This window comes from Gambusia affinis, linkage group LG17 (genome assembly GCF_019740435.1).
Source record: "Gambusia affinis linkage group LG17, SWU_Gaff_1.0, whole genome shotgun sequence".
NCBI lineage: Eukaryota > Metazoa > Chordata > Actinopteri > Cyprinodontiformes > Poeciliidae > Gambusia > Gambusia affinis.
The window spans coordinates 4,970,071-4,980,553 of record NC_057884.1 but is presented as its reverse complement, the minus strand read 5'-3'; positions in this window follow the sequence as shown (position 1 = coordinate 4,980,553).

The window sequence follows — 10,483 nt, the reverse complement described above, 5'->3', positions numbered from 1 at the left end:
AGACACTGATCTTAGCATCTGACCGCCACAGATAAGAGAGCGACTAAAAATAGGATTGTGCCAAATGAACTTAAGGAATTATAATATTATATATATATCTATATATATATATATATATATATATAGTATATGATATATATATATATATATATATATATATACAGTTCCATATATATATATATATATATATATATATATATATATATATATAAAAATAAGTTTCTCCAGGTCAGTTGCATGAAGATGTGTGATTCTTGTCAATAAACAGCATACAGTTAATCGTGTTTTCAAAAGTATTTATATTTATTGATGCTCTCATGATACCAATGGTGCAGAAAATTGTATAAAAAAAATAAAAAAAATTATGACATAAAGTGACTTTTTGGGGTTTTCGAAAAATAATTATGTGGAACTTGTGATGATAAATTCCTCGAAAAAGTTTCACGAGGATGAGAAACAACATGCAGACACCCCCAAATTTATATATATATATATACATATATATATATATATATATATATATATATATATATATATATATATATATATATATATATATATATATATATATAGAACAACTAACAATTTGAGGTGAGGATTAAAATTGGGGGTTTGTCCGGGAACATTTAATTGTGCATCTGATTAGCAAGATCGCGTAGAGCTGCTGAGGAGGTAATTCTGTCATTTGATTAATTTAAGGTGGATCAAGGTGGACTTTGATCCGACATCCCAAAGTCTACTTTATCAAATATACAGTCTTTTAAGATGACTTGTCTAATTATGCTAATTGCTAATATGAGATGTTAATGCTATATATCTGCTCTACAATCCCCATTTTAAAAAATACCATAAAAAATACCATAACAGTAAAATAATGATTTTGATCAGTACATCTAGCTATCTGTGCTAAAAAATATGTTTTGATTATTAATTATCTGTGTATCCTCTTCTAAATCTAGTTGTGAACCTGATTGTACAGTTTAACATAAGAGCGAAACTTGATTTCCTACATTTTCATTAGCTTTTGAAATTTTTACATTTGTTTCTAATTTACAAATACAAATTGGCCAACACCAAACCTGAAAGCTATTAGAATTATTGTGGGTTTATTCAGCCCCCAACCGTTTGGCTTTATAACCACAACTTTTAGATTTGATTATCCTAAAGAATTTTATAGCTTCTCTGTTTTTTTTTTTTGTTTTTGTTTTTTCTTACACAAGTTTAGTGGGCACCTTAAACAGTCCAGTGTTCAGACATTTACCTTTCCTAAATAAAAACCCAACGTGTTGTTCCTCGTTTCCCTTCTCGTGACTCCAGGAGGCGCTGTTGCACCGTTTAACCACAGCTTGGTTTCATGGACAGAGTGCAGTAAGGACTCTGTCCAGGGGACAATGGCGCAGCCTGCAATGCCAGTTAGCGCCCAGCGAGGCTGCAATTAATCATGCTGACAGGGAAGACTGTCTTTAAGGTGGGAACGCTGCCACAGACCCTGTGACTGATTTTATATTGAAGTAGAACTGGGATCCATTGAGACCGACGTTGCTTAGTCAATGTGATTAAATCTGATTCACTCACGATGGCTTAAAAGAGGCATTCAGGTCTACATGTCCTTGATGATGATACGTATCCCAAGCACAAGTGTTGGAGCAGCTCAGGAATGATTCGTGTATGTTAGAACAAAATATCCGGGCTGAAATACTTAAATCAGTGTAAAGGGTTTCACAAAAATCAAATTGTGTCATTCCATAAATCAGTCATGAACTATCCGGAGAGCTTTCTTTGGAAGAGGTAGAACAAACACAACAACAGCAAAAAGAAAAAAAAACAACCTTCTCAGTGAATAATAGATTTGACTTTCTTTTCCTTTAAGCAGTGCGGTTGTCAGAAACATGATTTTGACTGAGCAGTAATCTCTCCTGAGGGGAGGAAAATGTAAAAAAAAAAAAAAAAAAAAAACCCAGAAAGCAGTGTCACATCTCTGTTTTTATGAATCTAAGTTATATATTCAAGTCAGTTCCAATTTGTGGCTTAAACCTTCATCCAAAAAAAGTAAGAGGTGCTGAAAAGTTTCCGGCTATGCATAATTGTTATGCCTGCCAGCCCTTCCTTCCCTTAGCCAAGAGTTTTTCCCACTGCTCTTTGATTTCATTACAAAATCCTTCTGTGGCCCAAGGAGCCAAATTTACTTTCAGAGAGCTAACGTCGAGAGAACTGTGCCTTAAATCTGACAATTTTGCAAAGCAGTGAGGCTATTTGTAAATTTATCGTTTTCAGTCATGGAATTACCACATGAATTTAGTTTTATTTCCCCAATTGCTATTTGAGAACATCTTTGACCGTTTTAGTATAGACTGTGGAAAAGTATCATCGTTAAACCTGGAAGGAATCAGTTTCAAATGTTGTTGCTTTTAACGTTTGTACTTTTTCACATTTTAATCGCCTCACCATCACAAACGTCAATGTTCTTTACTTGGACAAACCAATAAATTGTTTTCAGCATTTTTATTGTACAATGTGTGTCATACTAAACTCCTGTAGTTAGCAGTCTCTAAAAACATATTTCAGTATAATTACAGTCAAAGCCTGTAATTAACCACAGTTCCTAACACTGGTTAAGAACTGCGAATACTTGAGACCCCCGTCTAGTAACACTCATAACCTCCTAATTTATTAATTTATACATGAAACATACCTTAAAGTGCATTAATACACACAGCAGAAGCAGTCTTAGCACTTCCACAAAAGCTAACATCTACAGTCGTCCTTATTTCTGCTCTGGAGGTACAGCCAATCAGTGCTAAGGATAATAAACGCCTCTCCTGGATTGGCTGCTTTGCGCAAGCCGGCTAACAGGATGCCAACTGGCATCGCGGCTAGTTATTTCAGTTTGCCGAACTACATTTCTTTTCAAATATTATGCTGTACGAAAAAAAAAATAAAAATCAGCGTTTATGCAAATTTCCCACAAATAATTTTGAGTTATGTTCTATGGAGAAATCCAAGAATAGGTGAATCTGTGAATACCGAATCGAAATTGTTTTTCTTAAATGTTTAAGCGTTTAAAGCAAACCTGCAAATTAGCTCAGGCTATTTGATGGAGAATGCATGGCAGTTTATCGCTGTTGGCCGAAGACGCACATCCTTGATTCGATGTTTAGGGTCTTTGTAAACCAATCGCCTCAGTCGCGAATATTTCCGATGACTAGCAACATGCCGCCAACGCTGCCATGTTTCACTGTGGCTAAGGTTTGTTGTGCTGTCAATTTTCTCTCTAGGCATTCAGCAATTGTTTTTTTTGTTTTGTTGTTGAACAGGCCAAAAAAAAATTGTGGCCAATGCAACTTCATCCGCCTGTTTACAGTTTCCATTAAATGGCCTGTGGCAAACTGCAAAGATGAGCACTACTGGCTCTCTCTTCCAGCATTTTAAATGGGCGACATTTTGTAAAATCAACTTTTGTGAGCTTCGCATCAGGATCTCAATATATATAAAGAGACAAAGGCCTAATTTAAAGGCATTCAACTTTGAAGTCAAACTTTTTTTTTTAAGTCATATCTGATGCATGTAACATTTTTATATCAATGGAAGGTAACATAATTAGCTGTTTATACTGTAAAATAACACTATCTACCTGGAAAATACATAATATCCCCCCTTTAATAATAATGTTACTTCCAAAAATCCAGATTTGAGGATTTATGTTGTCAACAGACTCCATATTTAAGCAGTGGGTCTCTGATCCAGAGTTGCAATGAGCTTCTTGGCTGCTTTTCTGAATAATTCTCTCCCTGCCAGGACTCTCGGTTTAGGTGGATACAGCGTCTTGTAGACATATTCGTTTTATTTTCGGATTGTGAATTGAACAGTTCTCTGTATTATTATTCTTAATCAATATTTCACCTGGCAAATCTAATTTGGAGGAGAATTCTGGTTCAAGACCGACAGCAGCACACAGGGTTCAACTCACGAAGCACAAAGTTAAAAAGCAGAACGTGAGTCGATAATTCGGTTACGTAAAGCACTAGCTGTTGTGTTAGAGGGAGAGAACGGTGAAACTCTGCCGTTTCTCTCTGAGAAACATCTCCTTCTGTCAGCGGACGTCTTTTCTGCTCCTGTCATGCGGCTGCAACATGGAAAGACGGAGAACAAGGAAGGCATAGAGAAAGGAGGCTGTTGTGTGAAGGAGAGTGTGCAAAAAAAGAAAAAAAGAAAAAAATGGTACTCGTGACGGGGGAAGATTGAAGTCCTGTTAAGTGCTCTGCTTGAAAGCATGTCTGGCCTCATTAGCTGTCAGTTGTAACAATACCGAACTGGCAGTGAAGACAGGTTGGAGTCTAGTGGTCATAAATCACTCCTCGACAGCTGCCTGACAAGCTGGGAACCAGTACACAGGCACCGGCGCCCTCTCAGCCCCGACACTGCACAGGGCCCACGCTAATCTAAGAAATCATCGTTCTGAAACCCCTGAAATTACACGGGCCCTGCAAAAGCGGAATGCGTTTCTTTCTTTTTTTCTTTTTTTTTTGGCGGGGCAGGGAAATTGGTTTTCGTTTCACGTCTTCTCGTGTAAACAGCGCACACATTCGTCTCAGGGCGCCCGTCCGACCCCGGCTGCGTCCATTAGCCAAAACGAGAAGTGGCTTCAGTGACTTCTGTGGCGCAAGCGGCGGGGAGGGGGTTACGAGCAAGGCCTGCGGGGTCATTAATCACGGCCCCTGACATGCAGAGCAGGAGGCTGGGGCTCCCCTATGCATACAGCTGCTGGGCCACACTCAATGCACAGGCGATGAGTTGACCCTCGTACGCCCTCTCGCCCGCCACCTTTGGCTCTCATCTGTCCAAGTCCCTCACTGTTTCTGTCAGTCATTGTTGCTGTCAGACACAAGCTAACCCCCCCTGACCAAGTACAATACTCCTCACCTCCATTCCTTTAACCGCTGAGATTGTTTGCAAAGTCTGACGTTTTAGATGGTGAAAACATATCATGAAAACCAGGGATGTCCCGGCTTTTGCCAATACCAACTTCCCAGTCTGGTACCTCTTTGAAATCAAAGTCATTTGTTTTCTCAGAAACTCTGTAGCTTTAAAGTGCAGTAAAACAACAACGCACCTCATCAGGTCAGTGTTACCTTTCTCCCTTAATGGTACTAATACACAAACAGACAACAGGTGTTTCTGTAGGTCAGCATCCTTTCTAAAAGTCTTCACATACACTGAAAGGTTTCAGTTAACTTAGTTTTGCTCTTTCTAAGGACTTTTTCTGATGACTAAACTGCAACATGAATGCTAGCATGCTAACTGTGTTTTCTTAAAAGTCCTCACATACACCAAAGGTTTTCAGGTTACTTATGTTATGCTCTTTCCAATTATTTTTGTGATTCTTACAGAGCAGATTGCTAAAATGCAACACTAATGCTAGCACGTTAGCTATTTTGTAAAGTTTTCAGCTAACTTAGGTTTTGCTCTTTTCAATGATCTTTAGGATTCTTACTGAGCAATTTCCTAAAATGCAATGCTAACGGCAGCATGTTAACTCTTGTTAAGTTTTCAGTTAACTTATGTTTTTCTTTTCTCAGAGATTCTTACAAAGCAGTTTTCTAAAATGCTAGTTGGACGCTAGCTTCGGCTGATTCCAGTGTTGCACAACAGTTAGGCAATACGTTGCTTTTGTGCCAGTGGCTATTTAGCTCAAATTAGCTTAAATGCACACCTTTCCATCATTTCCACAGTGTGTTGAAATTAAAATACAATCTCAATAATTGCCAATATAAACTTGTTAATAATATTTCTCTTCAGGAGCATTAGCTAACATGCCATCAATTATGTTCAAATATTACATTTCGTTGGCTCTGCTATTAGTATTTTTGCAGGAAATTTCAATATTTATTGTTTTTTTTTTAATGTTAAGTCTAAAAAAAAAGTTGCTTGCAGACATTAAGTTCTCTCTATTGAGGGATGTACTTTTCAACTTAACCCATTTATTGAGACGACAACTCCCTCGACCTTGAGTCAGGATGATTTTGTCAAAACGATTAGCGTTTTAGCTGAAAACAACAGCTGCGATGTAACTCTTCCGCCACTCCAGCTCCACATTCCCCTCATTCTGCGTCACACTTCAGCTAAAAAAAAAGAAAAGAAAAAAAAGTGAGAGAGACCCATTCACCTCGGCTCCATTGCATTTGCGAAGACATAAAAATGTGAAAAGCGGAGTTGCCGTCTCATTCTCGCGCCCGTCCGCTGACGTGATGTCACCCAGATTCACAGCTGCCTGCATAATGATAAAAGCCAGTCGGCCTGCAAGACACTGGAGCACTGTCTCATCATTCATAGCTAATAAATCATCGAGTCCAGGCACAAGACATCTGTTGAAAGCAGATTTCTTATCTGCCTTCCAGCATGATTTAGGGAACATCTGGAGATTCTGAGGCCTTTGGCACTAGGCAGGCTGAAAAACACACAGAGAGGGCCAATTTATTTTTTTTGGTCCTTTTTCTTTTTAGAATTCACAGACACTTAAACCACAGGCCAGGTGATCTACTGCAGCATAACATGCACTTTGAACGGATGCGTTGCAGATGAGCAAAACCAGAGGAAGATGTCTCGAGATTGTTTTTCATCAGGATTTGACATATTTGAAAAGCATTTTTCACCAGTAAGCACATTTGGATGGATGTATTAGCTTTAAATTGTGTGTTGGCGGGGCCTAGTCCAAGTTTTCTTTGCAGAGCATCCAATCTGTCATAAAGCTGGCTGATTTTATATACATACATACATATATATATATATATAGTCAGTTTTCAGTTCAGAAAACCTCAGGTTGTTTCTTTGTGTCGGGTTCTTGCTTCCCCAGGTCAACTACGCAGCAACTTTTTGCATCCTTGGTAAAGATACAAATAAAGCCTTTAAGTAATGATCTCGCACTGACAAAATGGAAAAATAAATTACGTTTATTTATTCCACGGGAAATACAATTTCCATTAAATTTCTCAATTTTCAATAAAATTTTTTTCTTTAGTTCAGCTTGTTTTTCACAAAACCTCTAGTGCCACATTCATTGGCAAATCTAGCAACTACGACCCAAAATTAAGAAAACAGGAGCCACTTTAAATTGTGTGTTATGGCCTAATCCAAGTTTTGCAGAGCATCCAATCTGTCATAAAGCTGGCTGATTTATATACATACATACATATATATATATATAGTCAGTTTTCAGTTCAGAAAACCTCAGGTTTGTTTCTTTTTGTGTCGGTTCTTGTTCTCCATCCAGCAGAGGGCGCTGCTGATAATCCTTAGGCAGTTGATATACAGGAATAAAGATGGCAGAGAAAGAGAAATAGTCCAAACAGAGTCCGGAGTGGGATGCAAAATGCACTTTGTGCGGTTCTGTTCTGACATGTAAACACTTTTTTTTTTTAAATCCAGCATATTATGTAAATTGTAGCCTTTATGTTATGGATACATGGTCAAACCTCTTCATACAAGAGAAAACTCGGGGTTCTAAGAAAATGGACGCTTATCAATCAAAGGTTAGTCGATCAATGAGCTCAATCAACATTAACTCATTAATATGCAAAATGCACTTTGTGCGGTTCTGTTCTGACATGTAAACACTCAACAAGTTCCTTAAGTTGTTGTTTGTTTGTTTTTTGTTTTGTTTTTTTAAATCCAGCATATTATGTAAATTGTAGCCTTTATGTTATGGATACATGGTCAAACCTCTTCATACAAGAGAAAACTCGGGGTTCTAAGAAAATGGACGCTTATCAATCAAAGGTTAGTCGATCAATGAGCTCAATCAACATTAACTCATTAATCTACATCACCTTCGAGAGCATCTTTTATCCATTGTACTGGATCTTTGGACTTGTGCAGCTTTAGTGCGCCTCTAAATGCGCCCACACATCCTGTCTGTTGCAAGTTACCGTCAGAGATCAGGTCTGCTGGTTAGACTAAACAACAGTGTTTGAGCGCATTTGCTCTCCCTCATTAATCATCCTGACAGCTTGAAAAACAACATTTCCTCCTTAATGACTGTATTTGAGTAATCATGCCTGCTCATTTCCATACGAGCTTTCCTTTCCCTGGCCACCGTGGGGCCGCTCCCCCTCCATCCCTCCTTCCCCACTTTTATTACTCCCTCAACCCGTCCACGTGCGTGCGTGTGTTTCGGAGAGTTTTTCTCTCTTGACCTCCCAAGTTTGCGACGTGGCGTCTGCTCCAGCCAATGGGAGAACACCTATAGCGCTAGAGGAGGGAAAGAAACCCCATAAGGGATGACAGGATGTGGTCTCGTGGGGCTCCAGATGCGGAAAACAGAGGATGGTGTCACCACCCCAACCACCCCCCCTCACCTCCCCTCTAAATGTGGCTAACCCACCGGCAGCCGCTGCTGGCCTCCAGGCCTCCGCTGGTCACTGCCAAAGCACGATTCTCCGTTAAGCTCCGGCTCTGTGATGCATGAGAGCTGACAACTGCAGCTTCAGAGCGCAACCAGATTAAAACCAGCTGTGCATTAGAAGAGAAACCATAATTACATTTGCCTTTGTGTATGCCGCTGAAATCCCTTTTTTTTTTTTTTACTTTCTTTTAATGCAGAGGTAGATTGGTTGTATTTTATTTTTTGAAGGGAATGGAATAAAGATACCTGGTCAAAACCTTTGTTGATTTACCCGTGGGCTGGTTTTATCACATGAACAATAGCAGGATGAGCCGAGTTCAACGGCGGCTTTGTGGGGACGCGTTTTCAACTTTTCTATGTGGGCGGATGTAAGTGAAAGGTTTCTGGCGGTTTAGAAACATCGGCGTAGCGTGGCTTGACATCTGCGTCCGCTTTATTTTTGGACCACTTGAAAAAGCACTCATAGCGGGGATGATGGATGAAGTGATAAAGTTGGGGAGAGGACAAAACGAAAGCGGAGGAGTACGTTTCTGGGAAGCGGATTTCGCAGGCCGTATAACTCAGAGGCATGTGTCAGAAAATATCGGGGCAGATGTTTGTAATATCGGAGCACGCATAATGATTTTTCATCATCTCTAAAGAGCGAAAGTGGGGAGATGGGGGAAATATATTGTACCATTACTCTCGGGATTTACTTTTTTTTTCCATTTGCACGGGTTCGAGCTAATTGAGAGGTTAAGGGCTAGTCGTGAAATGAAGGAGCAGCTTCCAGGCCTGTCATCATTAATCATCTGGGCTGTCAGGCTGTACTGAGAACTCACTCAGACCAAACAGGCAGATAATACCACTGGGCTTGGAACCTCCATCTCCTCCCTTATTACACAGCTGGTTTTGCCTCTGAGCAGAACATTTTGGGAATCAACTCTGAGTACTTGGCTTGTTCCTGCTGAAGAAAAGCATTGCCACAGCCTGATTCTGCCACCACCGTGTTTCAACGTTAATCAATGTGTTACGGCTCCAATGTAAACGGTAACTCCAAAACGGCTAAAGCCTTGGTGTTACCGTTTTAACACCAGAATAGTATCTAGCCTTAGCATTCACGACAGACTCTCCCCATAGGAGGTGGAGAAGTATATGGCACATACACGAGCATGATTGACAGTGCTAAGACCCACCTCCTGCCTCTGATTGGTTGTTTCTAGTTAGCACTAGAAACAACCAATTAACCTAGCACTAGCTCGGTTTTTGTCATAGATTATCTGTCTCATACAAAACTGTCACGACACAGTGACAGTTTCAGCAAATATGTCATCTTTTTTTTTTAATAGAAGTTACACATTACAGCTTTAAAGCCACAAGTACATGTATTTTATTGGGACGTTTCTTTTTACGACGGAACAACACAATGTTCTGACTATTAAATACAAACCACATGTTTGACATCAATGGAAAGCTTACTGTCAGAGTCCGTAAATAACTCAAAGCGCCCTCAGAGGAGAGTTGTTCCTGGTTTAGTCGTGGCCGCTCACACTTGTGTAGTGGAAAAAAAAAATAATAATAATAATAAAAAAAGGTAGATTTTTTTTTCACAAGTAAAAAACTAGAAATAAAACTGTGGTGTGCATTTGTGTTTACCCTTGTTTACACAGATACCCATTAACTTATACTTTCCTTTATTAAAAATAAATACACAATCTTTCAAATTATTTGAGGATGTGAATTTTATATTTTATAATTCATGTATGTAATGTTGTACATCTTAATTGTATTCTTTTTAATCCCTTCCACCAACCTGTTAGGAGAAAGATGAAATTTTGCCTCTTTGGCTAAATCTGTTGTTTACATGAAGTATTTATGTTGACTAATATGCACTGTCCTTTTTATGAAATAACTAAATTCAAACTTACTAGTCACTAGTGTCAAAATTACAAAATAAAATGTAAAAATTCTTATTAGGACCCCAACTGTCAGTTGCACCACTGTTTCTAGCTCTCATCCAGCAGAAACAAACAAAAACTTTGGATTCTTATAGCCGATTAATTAATAGCCAAAACCCTGTCTGAAAGCGATGATGTAAAACACAAC